Below are 17,662 nucleotides of genomic sequence, written 5' to 3' on the forward strand. Positions count from 1 at the left end.
ATTTAGAAGAGAGATAACCTTCCTGGACAATTAGGAATGGTGACTTTGTCAGCATTATTAACATCCTCTATTTTAAAAAATGACCACTGAGTAATTGTTATTGGTAAATCCTGATCAGCAATGTTTATTACTAATCTCATCACATATTTTGATTGCTCTGCAGTTGTTTGGAAAATATTGCTCCAAATAAATGTTTGTGGCGTTGGTATCGATTGAATATTTTCTTAGTGACAAAGAACACAATTTTAAACACAGGATATGAACAGAGTCCCTTCCTTTTCACTCTGTCAGAGGCATTATAGCAGTTTAATAGTTCCCTATTGTGGTCATGAGCCAGTTCAATAGTCATCAGAGTATTTTTCTCTTTACAATCATAATTAATGACTTTCATTCAATTTTCTTTTGTTTATATAATATAACTTGCCAAAACCTGAAATGAGCTTAAAAAGTCATCTTGAGTCATTTGAACATTTGACAATTGATTTTCATTTTCCTTCATACCCACAAGTGGTTTGTTCTCCAATGACATGAATGAACAACATTCAAGCCAAAGTTATATGGCACATTCAAATTCCACTGATGTTGCCTCAATAAATTTTAGCTAAAATAAATAGGATAAATTGGCGTGTTAATAGAATGTAATGCTTCAACGTGACACCAGAATGAAGAAAACCTCACTTCCTGAAGTGCTAAAGATCTGATGACCAGTCGCGGACCTGAAACATCTACTGTTTCTCTTTGCCCAGATGCTACCTGAGTTGCTGAGTTATTTCGCTGTTTTTCTTTTTATCCCACAAGAGTGTTCCACTAGGTTGAATCCTGATACTGGCCCATTCCTCGTTGGGTTCCCATCGTGACATGGGAAAATCGCATTTGTTCTTTAAAATAAAAGGCTTTTTTGTTCCTTAAAAATAAAGTAAATCTTATCTGGAATGATTTTGCTTTTTATGGTTAAAATCCTCTCTTGGAGATCCTCGAGACTGTGTCCTCAGTCAACAGCAGTGTCAGCTCGACTGCGATGGCAATTGCTTTGAGCGGGAAGAAACTGCTCCCCCTAAGTGGGACCCGGACCAATCGGGTGTCGAGCAGGACGTCGGAGCCAATCATTCGGCCTGACATGGGGACCCGGGCCAAACGGGCGTCGAGCGGGAGGTTGTAGCGAATGAATGGACCCCACGTGGGGGTTAGCGGCAGGAGCAAATCAGGACCTGCCAGCGACCTATCAGAGTGGGGAGCGCCGGCGCTCCCCCCACGCGGGACCCGGGCCAATCGGGCGAAGAAGCGTGAGGTCGGAGCTGAACACAAAATGGCAACCCTCCCCCAACTGCGCATGCGTCGGAGCTGAAGACAACATGGCAACCCTCCCCCAACTGCGCACGCGTCGGAGCTGAACACAAAATGGCAGCCCTCCCCTAACCGCGCATGCGCGGATGTGACAACTATCCGTTGAGCCCAAAGCTCACCTGCATTGGTGTACCACCCTACCCTCCACCACTTCCACTGCCTATTCCCCCATTCCATCTCCCTCTCACTCCATCCCCCCTCCTCCCCCCCCACACACCCACTCCATCCCCCCTCCCCTCCACTCACCCACTCCATCTCCTCCCCACCACCCCCTCCCCCTCACTACCCCCTCCCCCTCAATACCCCCTCCCCCTCACTACCCCCCTTCCCTTCCCCTCACCCCCAACCCCCACTCGCCCCCACCCCACTCCCCTTCCAGGCGGGGAGTGTGTTCCGGGGCCGTAGGCGGGCGAGGGGGATAGAGTGCCACTCACCTCGGCCCCGTGCCACCAGAGCGCGCCATGGACCCAAAGCCTCCCCTGCATTGGTGTAGCACTCTCCCAGGGAGAAAAAAAAAGAGATTTTGAAAGATTAAAAGGCTACTGTAATTCGTCTGAACTTGGGCAACTTGGAGAAGAACCTGCAGGAGGTAGTGTTTCAATGTCGTTGTCCTCCTTGATGGTAAAGGTCGCTGGTTTGAGAGGAGTTGTTGGAGTCGCCTGGGCAAGTGTCTGAAGAATAGTTTGCTGGAGTTTCGGCTTTGCTTACAATCTACAGTGATATCCTATGGCTAGCACAATTGAACATTGACCATCACTCCATTTTCCATTGTGTGAAGTTCAACTCTAGCCATTGGAGCTTGGGACTTTGTGCATCATTTTCCTTTGATGCTCTATGATATCACATTTACTTAGGTGCTTTGATGATGTCAATCACTTGTACCTTACCTCTAGAATTTAGCTGTTTGATCCAAATGCTTTGACAAGATCTGGAGCCGAGTGAGTGGTTCTAACAAAACCTAAATTGGGCATCAATGGTAGCTTATTGGGTAGTAAATGCTACTTGACATGTCACATTGTCAATGACAGGTTCCATCACTTTGCTGATACTTGAGAGGATGGTGTGAAACATCTTAGAAGTCAAGTAGGAGATTAAGGAAATCGGAAAATAAATTTCAGAGCCTGAGGTCTTGGCAGCTAAAGACATGCCACAATGGATTAGGCTGATGCAAGATGTACAGGAGGTAAGAGAAAAATAAATGTAAAAGTTTACAAAAGGTTGGAGGAGACTCCATGGGTTAGGGAGGGATTTAAATAAGTGGATTGCAGCCCATATAATGAGAGTTCCGCCTTAGCCACCTTTCCAATGAGTTATGGAACTCTGTGCGAACATTTTTCCTCTCTTCTTTCCAATCCAATTAACTTGGCTAAATTAGGGAAAGGATTGGGTGGATGAAATGAACAAATCATAATTACAGAACAGTCGGAAATAGAATGAGCTAATCATGGTAGTGCTGTTTTTATGCATAGCTAATGGTGTGATTCTTGTAGTTAGTATTAGCTTTAACAAACCAGAATCAATTATTACTGCCAAGCTCCCATTGCATTTTGTCCTCCCAAGGAGAAAGCTGTGTAAATGCTGTTGCTTCTTTGCACACATATTTTGTGTTTGAGAAGTTAAAAATTAAATGTTCTGAAAATCCGAGGAAACTCCTGACCATTTATTTCTACTGGGCTTGAGACCTCGTTGATATTAAGATTTGAGTGCAGTTAAACTGAAAACTGAGAATACCTCCTCTGAGACTTTCAAAGACTTCAAATGTGACCTCATTGTTACATTGCAGCTTTACCGCTGCTATGAAATAAAATAACAATATCATAAAGTTTCCTAAGTACTGGACTATGTTTTACAAAGCAGAGAAGGTAAAAATTAAATAATCTTGAAGTGATATTTTAATAGCCCACTATTTCACACTAGTTTTGGAAGTACAGTGAATTGAGCGGATACTTTTAAACATCAAATAAATCGTGGGAATCATTAATTAGATATTATTTGTAGTTTTGGAATACAACTATCACTTTGACCTCAACTACAAGAAGTTACACACTTTTATTTAACCATTCAGAAAATAAGTGGAATTGGGTAAAGCTCTCACTGTCTTAAATTGTACTTTTATCCCTGAAATATAATATAGAATGTGAAAACTTACTCTAGAAAACCTGGATTAATATCTGCTTTTTGCAGCAGTTTGGCTAATCAGAGGGCTGCAACTGTTCGAAGTACAGCTGAAAAGCAAGTGATATTTGTTAACTTCCATTGTATTCCTTTTGCATCACACACAATTGATGCCAGGTTTAACAATGACCACCGTGTAAATTATATGGAAGTGCAAGTTAATTAATTAAATAATTGTGCTCAGCTAATTATAAATATGGAAATAAAAGCAGGGGAAATACCTGTGGAGAAGCTTTCTATTATGCTAGAGTTTTGAATTTTTGGACAAACTAACCACAGAACTATGGAGGCGTGCAAATGCTTTGGTTTAACGACTTGCAAGAGTTCCCTCAGTCCCAAGTGCTTCCTCCCAACTACTGAAATTCTTTTGGATTCATGGATATGGGAGCATGTCATGAAACATGACCACACACCATGCTTTGTGTAACTCCAGATTTCATCAACTTTATCTGGCAGGAAATGTTCTCTCGTACTGGAAAATTGCAAGCCTGAAATATATGATCTTATCCAAAATGACGAAGGGTGTTGACACCCTTTAAAGAGGGGAGGTTGTGGGGCATTTATTCCTAGGTTCATTTATGCGGGTGATATGAAATGTACTAGTATAGTAAATAGTAGTTTCTTGTACACTTTTTACTTATGATGCAAAATATATATATATTTTGAATTGTCATAACCATCCAAGATTGCAACAATACAATCTTAAAAATAAAGTCAGTGAACTACGCAAATACATTTTGGTCAGTTCCAGTATATCTGTATTTTTTTTAATCAATCCTGGAGAGCACCTGCAAAAATGTGTGGTTGACTGGCATGGCAACATGGTGATTGTTTTACAGCCCCATGCTTCCTTTATAGTCTTCAAGGTCATGCAAATTTGCAATAAAATCAATTATAGGTCCTTAGTAGGATGCGTTAGAGCAGGTTTTTTCTTAAATGTTTTGATATTTGTTAATAAAGCATGTCTGACTTTTACAATAATGTAGCATTAATGTAATAGACTTAAAAATTTGGCTTTCATTTATGGTTTCTATAAATATTTAAAGTACATACTGCCTTTGAATCCCTTTGTGTTGAGAAGTTTCTTTCTATATTTGTCACAAAGCACTGCCAACTATGTCTGCAAATTTTCTGCTTTGACCTTGATGGCCTGACCTCCATTTTAGTTCAAATGGCTCATAAAATATGGTCTTTCTGAGTCCTGTAGCTGCACAATGTCAATAGCGAATAATTAAATAAAGCTTAACAGATCTTGGAATGTACTGGAACTGTTACTGAATAATTCAATTTGTATTTAAACAGAACATACAACTTATAATTTTCCACGGTCAAAATTCTCACTTGTATAACCTTTTGATTTCCCACAATTTTTTTGGAAAACTTCTTCAACTAATAATATGCATCACAGCCTCGCAAAATCAAAAAACAATTATGCAGATAGCCCATATTTGACTGATTGTCTTGTAATTAAAGAATAACCCAATTTATCCCTAATTTATTTTTATTTTGCTGTATTTGCATAGTGCAATTAATTTATATTAGATGACTAGCTTAAAGTTGCATTACCTCTGCAGGGAAAAATAAACTATTTGGCTATCCTTTTTGGGAATTAGTGTCACACAGTTTACCATTTTGTGTTTTATGGATCTAAATGCTTTATTCCATTTACTTATGAATGTACAGGTTTGATGAACAACAATTTATATAAGTTAGAGTTATTTATGAATTATTATCGTTGCCAGGATAAATATAGGTGTCAAAGGCAATTTTTTGAGGTGTTGTTTTATAAGTACTATGTTGGAAATAGGGACACCACTATATTCATTTCATTGTTTGATATTGTGCAATTCTTTCATTCAGCAAGTATATATTTCCACAAATATCTAGACTTGCAAGATTACCCAATTAAGTATATAGACTCTATTTCCTGCTCTTTAGTTTATAAACTAGACCAAGTGGACCCGTTGGGCTCAAACCTCTCCTGCATTGGTGCAGCACCCTCTCCTCCCGCACTCCCCTTTCCACCCTACCCCCCTCCCCTCCTCCCCTCTCCCCCTCCTCCCCTCCCTCCTCTTATTCCAGAAAGTAGTTAATCTTAGGAATCTTCTGTCCAAGGAGGCTGCATAGAAATTCATTGTTGAGTACATTTAAAACAGAGACCAACGGGTTTTTGGATTTTAAGAGAATCATGGGGTATGGGGTTAGTGCAGGAAAATGGTGCTGAGGTGGAGGATCTGTCATGAACTTACTGAATGGGGAGCAGGCAAGATGAGCAAGTGGCCTGTTCCTGGTTCTATTTCTCATGATATTTAGGATATTGTAGAGAGTTCTGGTCTCCCAATCTTTAATATATATATATATATATAGAAATATACGTGCTTCAGAAGGAGTGCAACAAATATTCACAAATTTGGTTCTTGGGATGAACATTTTTAAAAAACTGCATATCTTTGGGGGGGGGAGAGGGGGAATGCTGGAAATATTCAGCAGGGGTCAGATAGCATCTCAAGAAGATAAAACGTATTTTATTGAAGGTTTTATTGAACCATCTCTTCATCAAAACTGAGAAAGAGAAATGTTAGAAAAGGACATTTTAAATCTTGTTTAATTCTAATGCAGGGTCTCTTACCTGATTTCTGTTTCTACGCAGAGATGCTTCCCAAAAAGTGCTTCCAGCATTTTTTGCTTTGGTTTGTGGTATAACCGCATAAGGAGCGGTTGAGACAACTATAAAACTCTACATTATAAATTATAGACTGAAAAACAATGAGGGCTAATCAAATTGAAGCACATAAAATTCATACAGGACTTGACGGGGTTTCCATTTGGAACTAAATCAAGGAAAACCTCTCGAGGCTGGTGGATCTTTAGAACTCCTTACCTCAGAGGGTTGTTGAGTGTCAAACGATCAATAGATTTCTGGATATTAAGGGAGACATGGGAGCTGAGAAGAGTGCAGGAAAATGGAACTAAAGGAGAAGATCAGCCATGATCCAGATGAATCGTGGAGCAGGGTCTAATGGCCAGATGGCCTACTTCTGCCCCTATTTTTTCTATTTGTTTTATTTTGCTGTAATAACCCAATAGGTCAAAAGAAGCAGTCATTCAAGTAATATATTTTTTGACATGAGTTTTATGCAGGCAGGGTTAATTTTTAAAGATTGACCCATTTTGAACAGATATGCTTGGTTGCATGTCAGTTTCATGCTGCATAATGAATACTTTTGCCATATGTGTGAACAATCTATATTCTTAAGCATTTGTGGCCTCCAATGCATCTCTGAAGGCAGAATTTAAACTTAATTCTGCTCATAAATTCCACCAAAACTGGAATGAGACCAACCTCTCTCTGGAAGTGAAATTTCCCATTTTTTAAAAAGAACTCAAAATCTATAAACTTTCTAAACAGACGGATATTCATTTCTCGCTGTATAAAATTCATTTAAAAAATAAAATATTTAATTTCTAAAGAGCCTCTTATCACTTAGGACAAACTAATAAATGTGTTATGGCATATTATTGGTCTTAAAATGTACTTTTACTGTTGGTTAATGAGGCACTTGATTACTTAGTTTGATATTCAAAAAGCACTAAACATTTATTTAGATTTTGCTCTGAAAAATATTAATTTAGTGAATTATATTTCTGTTCAATTACTGTTCACTATTTTCATTATATCTGACCAACAAATAGAATCAGCTCATAATAGTAATGTAGCTACAGATTCTTTTTAATTTAGGATAACCTTCAACTAAAAAAAGCCACTTCAAAGACGGTAATGAGCATAACTTTGGGAAATTGGTGACATGAATCATTAAAAAAATCTGCAATGTTTGTTTTTCCTATCTTTTTTAAGAAGTATCAACTTCCCTCGAACTACTTGAGTGTTTGAAAAGGGTATAATAAGTGGAACCTGCGGAACTAGGGCTCTATTAATATACATCTTCTCTGTATTGATCTGAAATTAACATTTTGATAACTAGAAGACACACAAAATGCGGGAGTAACTCAGTGGGACATGCAGCATCTCTGGAGAGAAGGAATGGGTGATGTTTCGGGTCGAGACCCTTCTTCAGAATGATGCCAGGGGAGTGGGAGGTACATAGATAAGGAAGTGTATAGATCAGGAAATGTAATGTATGAAAACAGTTCAAAGGGAATTAACATTAACTTTACTACTAATTTCCATCCTGCACTCAAATTCACTTGGACCATCTCCGACATCTCCTTACCGATTTTTGATCTCAACGTCTCCATCACAGGTGACAAATTATCAACTGACATCTATTATAAACCCACTGACTCCCATAGCTATCTAGATAATACTTCGTCCAAGGAACCCCAACAGTCTTTTCAGGTGAGGCAGAGGTTCACTTGCACCTCCTCCAACTTCATTTACTGTATCCACTGTTCCAGGTAAGGACGCCTGTATATCGGCGAGACCAAGCGCCAGATCGTTTCGCTGAACCTCTCCGCTCAGTCCGCCTACCTGACCTTCCGGTTTTTAGTTTAGTTTACATTCGAGATACAGCGCGGAAACAGGCCCTTCAGCCCACTGAGTCCGCTCCGGCCAGCGAACCCCGCACATTAAGACTTTAACTCCCCCTCCCGTTCCCACACTGACCTTTTTGACCTGGGCCTCCATTGTCAGAGTGAGGCCCAGCGCAAATTGGAGGAACAGCACTCCTATTTTGCTTGGGGAGCTTACACTCCAGCGGTATGAACATTGACTTCTCTAACTTCAAGTAACCCTGGCTTTGTCTCTCTTGGAGGCAAAAGAGATTGCAGATGCTGGAATCAGGAGCAAAAACAAATGGCTGGAGGAACTCAGCAGGTTAAGCAGCATCTGTGTACAAAATCATGAGAAATAGATTGGGTAGATGCACAGAATCTCTGGCCCAGAGTAGGGGAATCGAGGACCAGAGAACATAGGTTCAAGATGAAGAGGAAAAGATTTAATAGGAATCTGAGGGGTAACTTTTTCACACAAAGGGTGGTAGGTGTATGGAACAAGCTGCCAGAGGAGGTAGTTGAGGCTGGGAATATCCCAACTTTTAAGAAACAGTTAGACAGGTACATGGATAGGACAGGTTTGGAGGGATATGGACCAATCGCTGACAGGTGAGACGAGTGTAGCTGGGACATGTTGGCAGATGTGGGCAAGTTGGGCCGAAGGGCCTGTTTCCATTCTGTATCACTCTATCACTGACTGTCTAGAGGCAAAGGGATAGTCGATGTTTCAGGTCCAGAGCCTGCAGCAGGACTAAGTATAGAGGGAAGATGGCTACTCTAGAGGGCCGGGGGGAAGCAATGAGTCAGTAGCTGGTGGGTGATGGGTGGAACCAGGTGAGATGGGGACATTGGACTATGCAGCGAAGAGGAAGAGTTTTGAGACAGACTGTTGGGTGATAGGTGGAAACAGATAATGGGGAACAAAAAGGGAAGAAGGAGCTAGGGGGTCAGGTTAACTAATCTAGGTAACAAGGGATGGGTGGGGAATGGAAAAGGTGAACCAAGGCAAAGAGAATCTAGATGGTCCGGCAGGAGTGGCAAAAGAATACAGGGGATGTGGGTTATTCCAAATTGGAGCATTCAAGGTTCATACCATTGGCTTGCAGGTTACCCAAGAAAAAATTAGGTGTTGGGCTACATCACTACATTGCATTGGTACCACTTCCTGCACATGTGCAGAACGTGTCAATTTTACCTGATGCACGGTCTTGACCTGAAATGTCATTGATTCTTTCTCCCCCATCCCACAGATACAGAATACAGAGCCTTTATTTGTCATTCGGTACCGAGGTACCGAACGAAATTACGTTACCAGCAGTCACACAAAAAAAGAAACACAAGACACATAACCCCAACACAAACACCCATCACAGTGACTCCAAACACCCCCTCACTGTGATGGAGGCAACAAAACTTCCGCTCTCTTCCCCACGCCCAAGTCCCCGCGGCCGAGCCACACCGGGCGCTGAAACATCCCACGGCCGAGACGGGCGATGGAAGGCCCCGCGGCCGTACCGTGCGCAGCTAAGTCCCGCGGCCGAGCCGCGCCGGGCGATGGAAGGCCCCGCAGCCGAGCCGCACCAGCGATGTAAAGTCCCGCGGCCGAGCCGCGCCGGGCGATGTTAGGTCCCGAGCCGCGCCGGGCGATGTTAGGTCCCGCGGCCGAGCCGCGCCGCGCCGGGCGATGTTAGGTCCCGCGGCCGAGCCGCACCTGGCGCTGAACCGTCCCGCGGCCGTACCGTGCGATGGAAGGCCCCGCGGCCGAGCCGCACCGGGCACTGTTAAGTCCCGCGGCCGAGCCGCACCGGGCGATGGAAGGCCCCGCGGCTCCATCCGCTGAATTCCTCCGGCAGTGTGACGTGCAGACAAGGTTGGGTGGTTGAAGGGGGGGTGTGGGGGAGGCTGTTTTGCATGATGGACAGCTATGTTCACAACTCTGCAATTTCTTGTGATCTTGTGCAGAGCAGTTACCACACCAAGTTGTGCTACATCCAAATAGGATAGTTTCTATGGTGCATTTGTAGAAACTGAGAAGGCTCCTCCCCTCCCCAGACAAAATGGAGGTAGAGTTTTTCTAGTCTTTCCTTTCACCCCACTCGTCACTGCATCCAGCTAATCATCCTTTGCCATCTACACCAGCTACCGTGGGTTCCACTGCGAGTAGCATCTTCCCTCTCCCACCTTTGCTTTCCATTGGGATCACTTTCTTGGTGACTCCCTGATCTGCTCATTCCTCCATACCTATCCCTCCCTGCCCCCTGGCACTTTCACGCACGGCCAGAAGCTGTGCGATATTCATCTCTATACCAACCCACTCACCACATCCAGGGACTAATCAACCCTTTCAGGTGAGGTGGAAATTTACATGCACCTCCTCCAACCTCGTCTATTGCATTTGGCGCTCTCAGTGTGGCCTCTATCAAGTGTAGACCAGGTGACTTTTTGCAGAGCAGTTGTGTTCTGTCCACAACAGCAATATTGCCTTTCCGGTGGCTTGTCATTTCCATAAGTGTACCCATTCCCACACCGACCTGTCTGTCCATGGCGCTTCTGCACTGCCATGTTGAGGCTACACTCAAACTAGGGGAATAGCACCTCATATTCCATATGGGCAACTGACAACCCAATGGTATGAACATTACATTTTCCAATTTTGGGTAACCCACATCCATGTTTCTTTTTCCACTCCTGCCAGACCACACATGTTTTCATCCCCGTTTCCATTCTTCTCGTAACAAAGATTTATTATCCTGCTCACCTGATTTCCTCCCCCCACCACCCTCACATCTATCCACTTGGCTTTCTTCTCCCTTGGTCTACATTTCCTATCTCCTTCCCCATCTAGTTTAGTCTGCCCATCATCTTTCTTACCACCTATCACTTACCGGCTTCTGTCTCGCTCTTCCCTTTCATCTCTGGTTATCTTCCCTCTACACTCAGAATCCTGTTGCAGGGTGTCTTCCTGAACCATCGATCATCCTTTTGCCTCCACAGATGCGGCTTGGCTCTAAGTTTTGATGTTATTCGCTGGCTCTTGTTAATAAGTTATTTCATGTCAATATTCTTTTAGAATGTGATCAAGAGTTATTGTTCTGCAACAAAGCACAATGGAAACTTTTTTTTCATTTTATTTTTTAACTCATGAAGATTTCAAAAATAATCCACTTTATTTCTTATATTTGGTGGGATTGAAATCGCCCATGGGGACGGTCAAAATGTGCTGTTTAAAAGTGTTTTATGTGTAAATAAAACTCACTTTTATTGATGTTTTGCACTGTAGAGTTAATAAACATTTTCAGTACAAGTCTTTAATGTAGAATATATTTATCTTATTTTATACAACCTGCTGCACCAGTTATTTTAATGTCTTTTATCAGCTAATACCCTTTAACAAAGGTAACATCAATGGTTTAGAATATTAATATTGCTTTGTGGTTTCAATTCAGAATCAGTGGATTATATTGTGATGAATTGCTGAATGGTTCATTTCCTCAAACAATTTCTCACTAAGCTTGTCTGACAGCTTCTGTATTGCTGTACCCAGTAATTTGTAGTACAATAATGGCTGCTGTGAGATGTCTCTACCAATCCTATGACCTTTAATAAGGATTAACACCCTCTGTAGGTGACAAAATGCAATTACAAACAGGCAATGTCCCAAAGAGAAATAAGTAACAGCTGCAGCCAGTTCATTACTTCCTAACCACTGCAGTTAAAAATGATAAATACAAAGATGCAGACAAGCTCTCAGAAAAATCTCTCACATCTGAATTTTTAATTGCATGATATGAATCCATTTTAATGATTAAAATAACAATAATTATATTGCTCTGATGCACTTTAATTAGTCTTTGTCCATCCTTGGAGATCATTAATTTATGTTTTAAGGTTTATTGATAGTGTTACTTAATGAATCCAAATATTGTTGTATTTGATCTAGTTGTTGCAGCAATTTGTGTCTTTAGCTGCAATCCTCTAAAAGAGCAGCTGTTGCATTTTCAGATCTTGTCTTCCACAGGGAAAACATGTTTGCAGTTGTCATGGGTATACAGCAAATGGCTGGTGCAATAAAGCACAGGCTAAAGCTTTTGAATCTTTAAAACTATATGGAATTTTATTGCTCATGATAAGTGCTTTGATCTCTGTTCTGTACTTAAGCCTGTAATTATGTAGTGTAATTGCTAAGTGCATTTTTCACTATAAATCCTTTTTGGTGATTTGTAACTGAGTTCAATAGCAGGTCTGTCCTTTTAATTAGATTGAATTATTAGCTTTAAGGTGATTCTGCAATTAACATCCTGTAATCCTATTATCATTTGTAGATTTCAACAAAATCATTTAATTCTCCTGACTCCCAAAAATTGCACTTTAGGGGCAAAATGAATAATAATGGTATGCCATCTTTTTAACGCGAGTTTTAGGGTATCCAGCACTAATCATTTTATGTCCCAACCTAGAAGACTCGAGTTGTCATCATATCTGGCATTCTGCACATTATGCTGCAAATGAAGTTAGACCTGTTCAATCCTACTCGCTGAACCAAAAAATAATAGTCACATAACGAGTTAGGCCTTTTTGCAGGCTTGGAAGATTCCATAATCTTGCCTGACCCTGAAATGTATGCAAGTTGTTTTTATTGGAGAAATGTGAGGCAAAAATACAGGGTTTATTGCAAACACTTTAAGGTTTTCAGCTAACTGCTGTCACACAATGTTCATTCTGTACAGAAGTCTTTTGGAAAAAAATCATCCATATTTATAAAGCACAAGTTATGAATTTCAGAAAGATCAGAGAAGGTACTAGCATTGGGAAAAATGAAACTGATGTGTGCTTTGTGGCTTATCACATCAATGGTAGAAAGAAACCAGTGAATTCCTGTACATTTGAGGATATTAGTGTTATGCATAACATGATTTACTTTCTTCCTTGCATGTGATAATTCATGTTTAGACACGATTTCATTGGAATAGCTGACAAATTATTAAATTTTGGTGTGAATTTGGAATGAGTTAGTGGTAGAAGTAGATCTATAAATGTTTCTAGTCAGCTGGCTGGGAATGGAGGGTGTTGCAGGCAAAGCTGACAATCTCATGTGATATCTGTAAGTTACTATTTAAGAGATGCTGCCAAATGGTAATCAGTGTAGGAAAGCTGCTATTATTTTCTGCAATTTTCACTCACCTTCCCATCACCACTGGCATCCTGTCCCATCATACCCCATTTTCTAACCTCATCATCCTCATCCTCAACTATCTTCTGCTCTAAGCTTCAGGGTCATAGAGACCTGCATAATTGCTTCAGCTGAGGAAAGTTAAGGGCCTGTCCCACTTAGGCGATTTTCTTTGGCGACTGCCGGCGACTGTCACAGTCGTAGTAGATCGCCAAAATTTTCTTTAACCAACGACAATGACCACGACTGCCGAGTCAGGTCGAGATTACACCATCTTCGGAAACATCGCAAAAATTCCCACGCTGTCAATGCTTCTCCGGCGTCCTGATTTTCGCTGAAATCACTGACAAGTCGTCGGTAAGTACTTGAGAGTTTTTAACTATAACACCTTGTATGGATTAATTAAAAACCAAGCTTCACTGTAACAAGGAATAAACTGGATTTACTTCCAGTTTACTAATAGCTGTATTTAAAAAAAAAAAAAAATTTAAGTGGATTTTTGTGAAAAGTGTGTGGGCATTCTTTGAAAATATACGGGAGATGCATATCTGGTTTCTGGGTTGCATATCTGGGTTTGGAGCCACTTTAAATGTAATGGCTGAAGGCCATAAACATCGCAAAAATTCCCAAGCTTACCTGACCGTCAAACTGTCGCCTCCAATCAACCTGTCAAATGTCCTGATGGTAAATAAATTGGTTAAACACAAGCATTTTATGGTATTTTGAAATGACTTTACTTATTTTAATATTATGTGCTTCTAAATGCATCTAAAAGAGAACCTATCAAACCTGGGGGCAGCATGCGACAGAGCCTGCAATAAGCAACGATACCTGGCGACAAGCCAGCTGTCGCCGAGAAATTTCAAACCGGATGATTTCTCAGCGACACGCCGAGATCCACTACGATTTTTGGAAGACTCCTCACGATCATGCCCGCGATACCCCGGCGAACTGTCGGCGACAACCTAGTCGCCGGCAGTCGCCTTAAAATCACCTAAGTGGGACAGGCCCTTTGGAAAGGTGAATCAGATATATGGTGTTTACGAGGGCAGATCAGATGTTGGTTATTTTTGGTAAATGAGGGGGCCACCACCTAATTCCCCAAACCCTTTTACCAAGACCTTGGAAGGTTATTTCATAGTAAGCTGGCCATGATCTTTGGGATCCAAGAGAGAGTGGCAAAGTGGCTTGGGTCAGAAACCAAAGGATAATGGTTGATTTTATTTTCTGACTGGGTTTTTATTACTCATGGATTCTACAAAGCTCAGCACTTCATTCTGTGTTTTAGTATTGTACTAGACCAAGTGGCCCAAACCTCTCCTGCATTGGTGCAGCACCCTCTCCTCCCCCACTGCCCTCCCTTCCCCTCCCACCCTCTCCCTCCCCTCCCCCTCCCTCCACTCCCCACCCTCCCTCCCCCTCCCTCCTTCCCTTCCCCTCCCCCCCTTTCGATTCCCCCCTTCCCCTCCTCCCCCACTCCATCCCCCTCAACCCCCTTATGTCCCCCTCCCTCCATCCCCCTCCCTCCCTCCCTCCCTACCCCCCTCCCTCCCTCCTCCCTCCCTCCCTCTCTCTCCCCCTCTCTTTCCCCCTCCATCCCCCCTCTCCCTCCCTCCCTAAAAGATAGATTTAAACTTTAAAATGTGAATAACTTAAAAAATATAACTATTTCAATGAAACTTCTTCCATTAGCACCAAAAGGACAACGGTGAGTAAGGTGGGTCTAAAATTGTTGTGCTATCGTGCACCATTTTGCCTGTAGTTCAGGAACAAACAAACCAACAAACAAGATTTTCAGTATATAGATATTAATGATTTAGACTTCAATGTTAAGAGATAAGATAAATGAGATTGCAGATGATTGTGTGGCTGACAATAAGGAGGAAAGCATTGAACTACAACAATATATAGGTCCAGTTAGTTAGGCAAAAAAGTGGCAAACAGAATTCAGTCATGAGGATTATTAATTAATGCTTTGGGGAGGAGTAACAAGACATTGAAATACAGTATACACTAAATAGGAATGTATTGGGTATTGTGAAGGGAGAGAATTGAGCATACAAAATACCGAAAGGCCAAAATGCAATGACATGGAAGGACGTATTTCCATTAACGGACAGATTAATAGCAAATAGATTTTTAGTAACTGGTAGAAGAATTAACGGAGGGAAAAAGGAATTTCATTTTTGAGTAGATTAAATGGTCGGCTCCATCTGGAACTCACTGCCTTAAAGATTGGTGGAAGCAGATCCCTTAATCACATTTCAAAACGACTTTTATGTGTAGTTGAATGTATACTTGAAGAGGGTTATAGGCTGAATGCAGGAGAGCCGAGTTGGAATTTCAACAGGGACACAATATGTCAATAGGCACCCACTGTGCTGTACATTTTTCAATGTTTTTAAGATGTACTGTTCCCAACAAAGTTCAGTGTTAGCTTGAGAAACAGTATCCCCTCTGAGCAGGGGCTTAGTCCAGGTTCTAACGTTAGGGGGAGCGAGCACATAAAAAAAGGCACCATGACTCATACCAAACAATTTTAAACTCATTATACATTTATATTTTGTGTTTAAATTCAAAACCCAAGGAAGATACAGTTTTAAAGGAAGTACATAATTGTTATTTTGTATTTAAAATCAAAACACAATAAAAAAGTTTTGAATTGAGATTCATATTCATTTTGCATATTTTTCATATCTTTTTCAAAAAGCTGAATCAAATGAGAAGCCGTTACCAGATCTAGACTACTTTTCTGTAAATATGTGGATAAATTGAAAGCCTTGTCTAGCATTTTACTCCAGAATATAAGAACAACTAAGAATTCATAAGTACTGAATGTTTCCAGTATACCCTTTGCCTCAGTGAGCTGCTTAGGAGTACAATTTTTTTAATCTCACCATCCAGAATTCTTTGTAGAGCAACTACCAGTGCTGATAAATTCTGCAAGACTGCATCTACTGCTGACTTTCTGGACGCCCATCTAGTATCACAAAGTTTCTTTAGAGTCAGTGCGAAAGATTTGACCTGACTGCATTGTTGTTCTTTTAGTACTGAAAGACGAGCGAGGTAAACTGCCAGTCAGAGAGGAGGTTATGACGTCACGGTTTGTTTTGGTTCCCCAGATGCCAGCGGCCACCAACACATCACAGGAGATTGAGCAGACAGTTCAAAACACTGGGAGGTTGGTCAAATAAAGTAATGACTCCCGAAAGTTCTTCCAAGGCCATGCGATAAAAAAACAATAAAAAATAATGAGATTCGACTTTTATCGCACAAGTGAACTAAAGAGTTAAAAAATTGTTGAAAAGGCGCCACTTTTCAAAAATGTGCTCAAGGGGAGCGGTTGCTCCCCCTTTAGCTACACCACTTTTTTATATCAAAAAAATACTTTATTCAAGTAATAAATATCTGCTTACAAAACATCTTTTTAAACAAACCCATCGGACATTTCCGGAGGTTACACATTCGATACAGGCATTCACTTCAAATTTACAGACATTTACTTACATTTACACACCTTTACACAGTATTCCTTATTTGGAGGGGCGTCTCCACCACCCCCTGCCCCCCCATGTCCAGCAGCGGAGGGACCCTAGACTGTGGTCCTCCCCCACAGGGCCTTGGTGTTGGCTGCACCAAGCTTCAGTGCGTCCCTCAGCATGTACTCCTGCAGTCTGCAGCGGGCCAGTCGGCAACATTCCTTGACGGACAGCTCGCTCCGCTGGGAGGTCAACAAGGATCGGGCAGACCAAAGAGCGTCTTTCACCGAGTTGATGACCTTCCAGCAGCATTCGATGTCGGTCTTCGAATGCGTCCCTGGGAACAGTCCGTAGATCACAGAGTCCTCTGTGATGGAGCTGCTCGGAATGAATCGTGACAGGGACCCCTGCAGACCTCTCCAGACTCTCTTCGCAAATCCACACTCTGTGAAGAGGTGGGCCACCGTCTCCTCTCCGTAGCAGCCGTCCCGAAGGCAGCGTGCGCCGGTAGTGAGGTTCCGGCGGTGCAGGAAGGATCTGACTGGGAGGGCTCCCCTCACTGCCAGCCAAGCCAGGTTTTGGTGCTTGTTGGTGAGTTCTGGCGATGAGGCATTTTGCCAGACAAGCTGGGCAGTCTGCTCTGGGAACCACGCCACAGGATCCATGGAGTCATTCCCCTGCAGTGCCTGCAGGACGTTCCGTGCTGACCACTGCCCTTTAGCTGCACCACTGCCTCTGAGTGTAGCACATTCAGCCTTCAGCTGGCATCCTCCATGTCCTCCAGCTGTGCTCCTGAACTCTACACCAGCCACAGCATGGCTATGCCGAGCTGAGAAACCACATACACACATTCCGTGGTCTCCAGCTCTATACCAGCCATGTTAGCATATCCAGCATTGCCCCATTCGTTGGAATGAGGTTGCTGACTTAGATAGAAAAGGTTAATGAATTATTTGTTGTTTACTTATTTATTTTCATGCAT

At 42.0% G+C, this 17,662-nt stretch overlaps 1 protein-coding gene across 2 annotated transcripts in view; it reads left to right on the forward strand.

Annotated features, from left to right (window-relative positions):
• Positions 1 to 17,662, forward strand: part of LOC144595977 (juxtaposed with another zinc finger protein 1-like) — a 102,567-nt gene that overhangs the window by 39,508 nt on the left and 45,397 nt on the right. The window lies entirely within an intron of this gene.

The sequence above is a fragment of the Rhinoraja longicauda genome, chromosome 8 (assembly GCF_053455715.1).
Source record: "Rhinoraja longicauda isolate Sanriku21f chromosome 8, sRhiLon1.1, whole genome shotgun sequence".
NCBI classification, from domain to species: domain Eukaryota; kingdom Metazoa; phylum Chordata; class Chondrichthyes; order Rajiformes; family Arhynchobatidae; genus Rhinoraja; species Rhinoraja longicauda.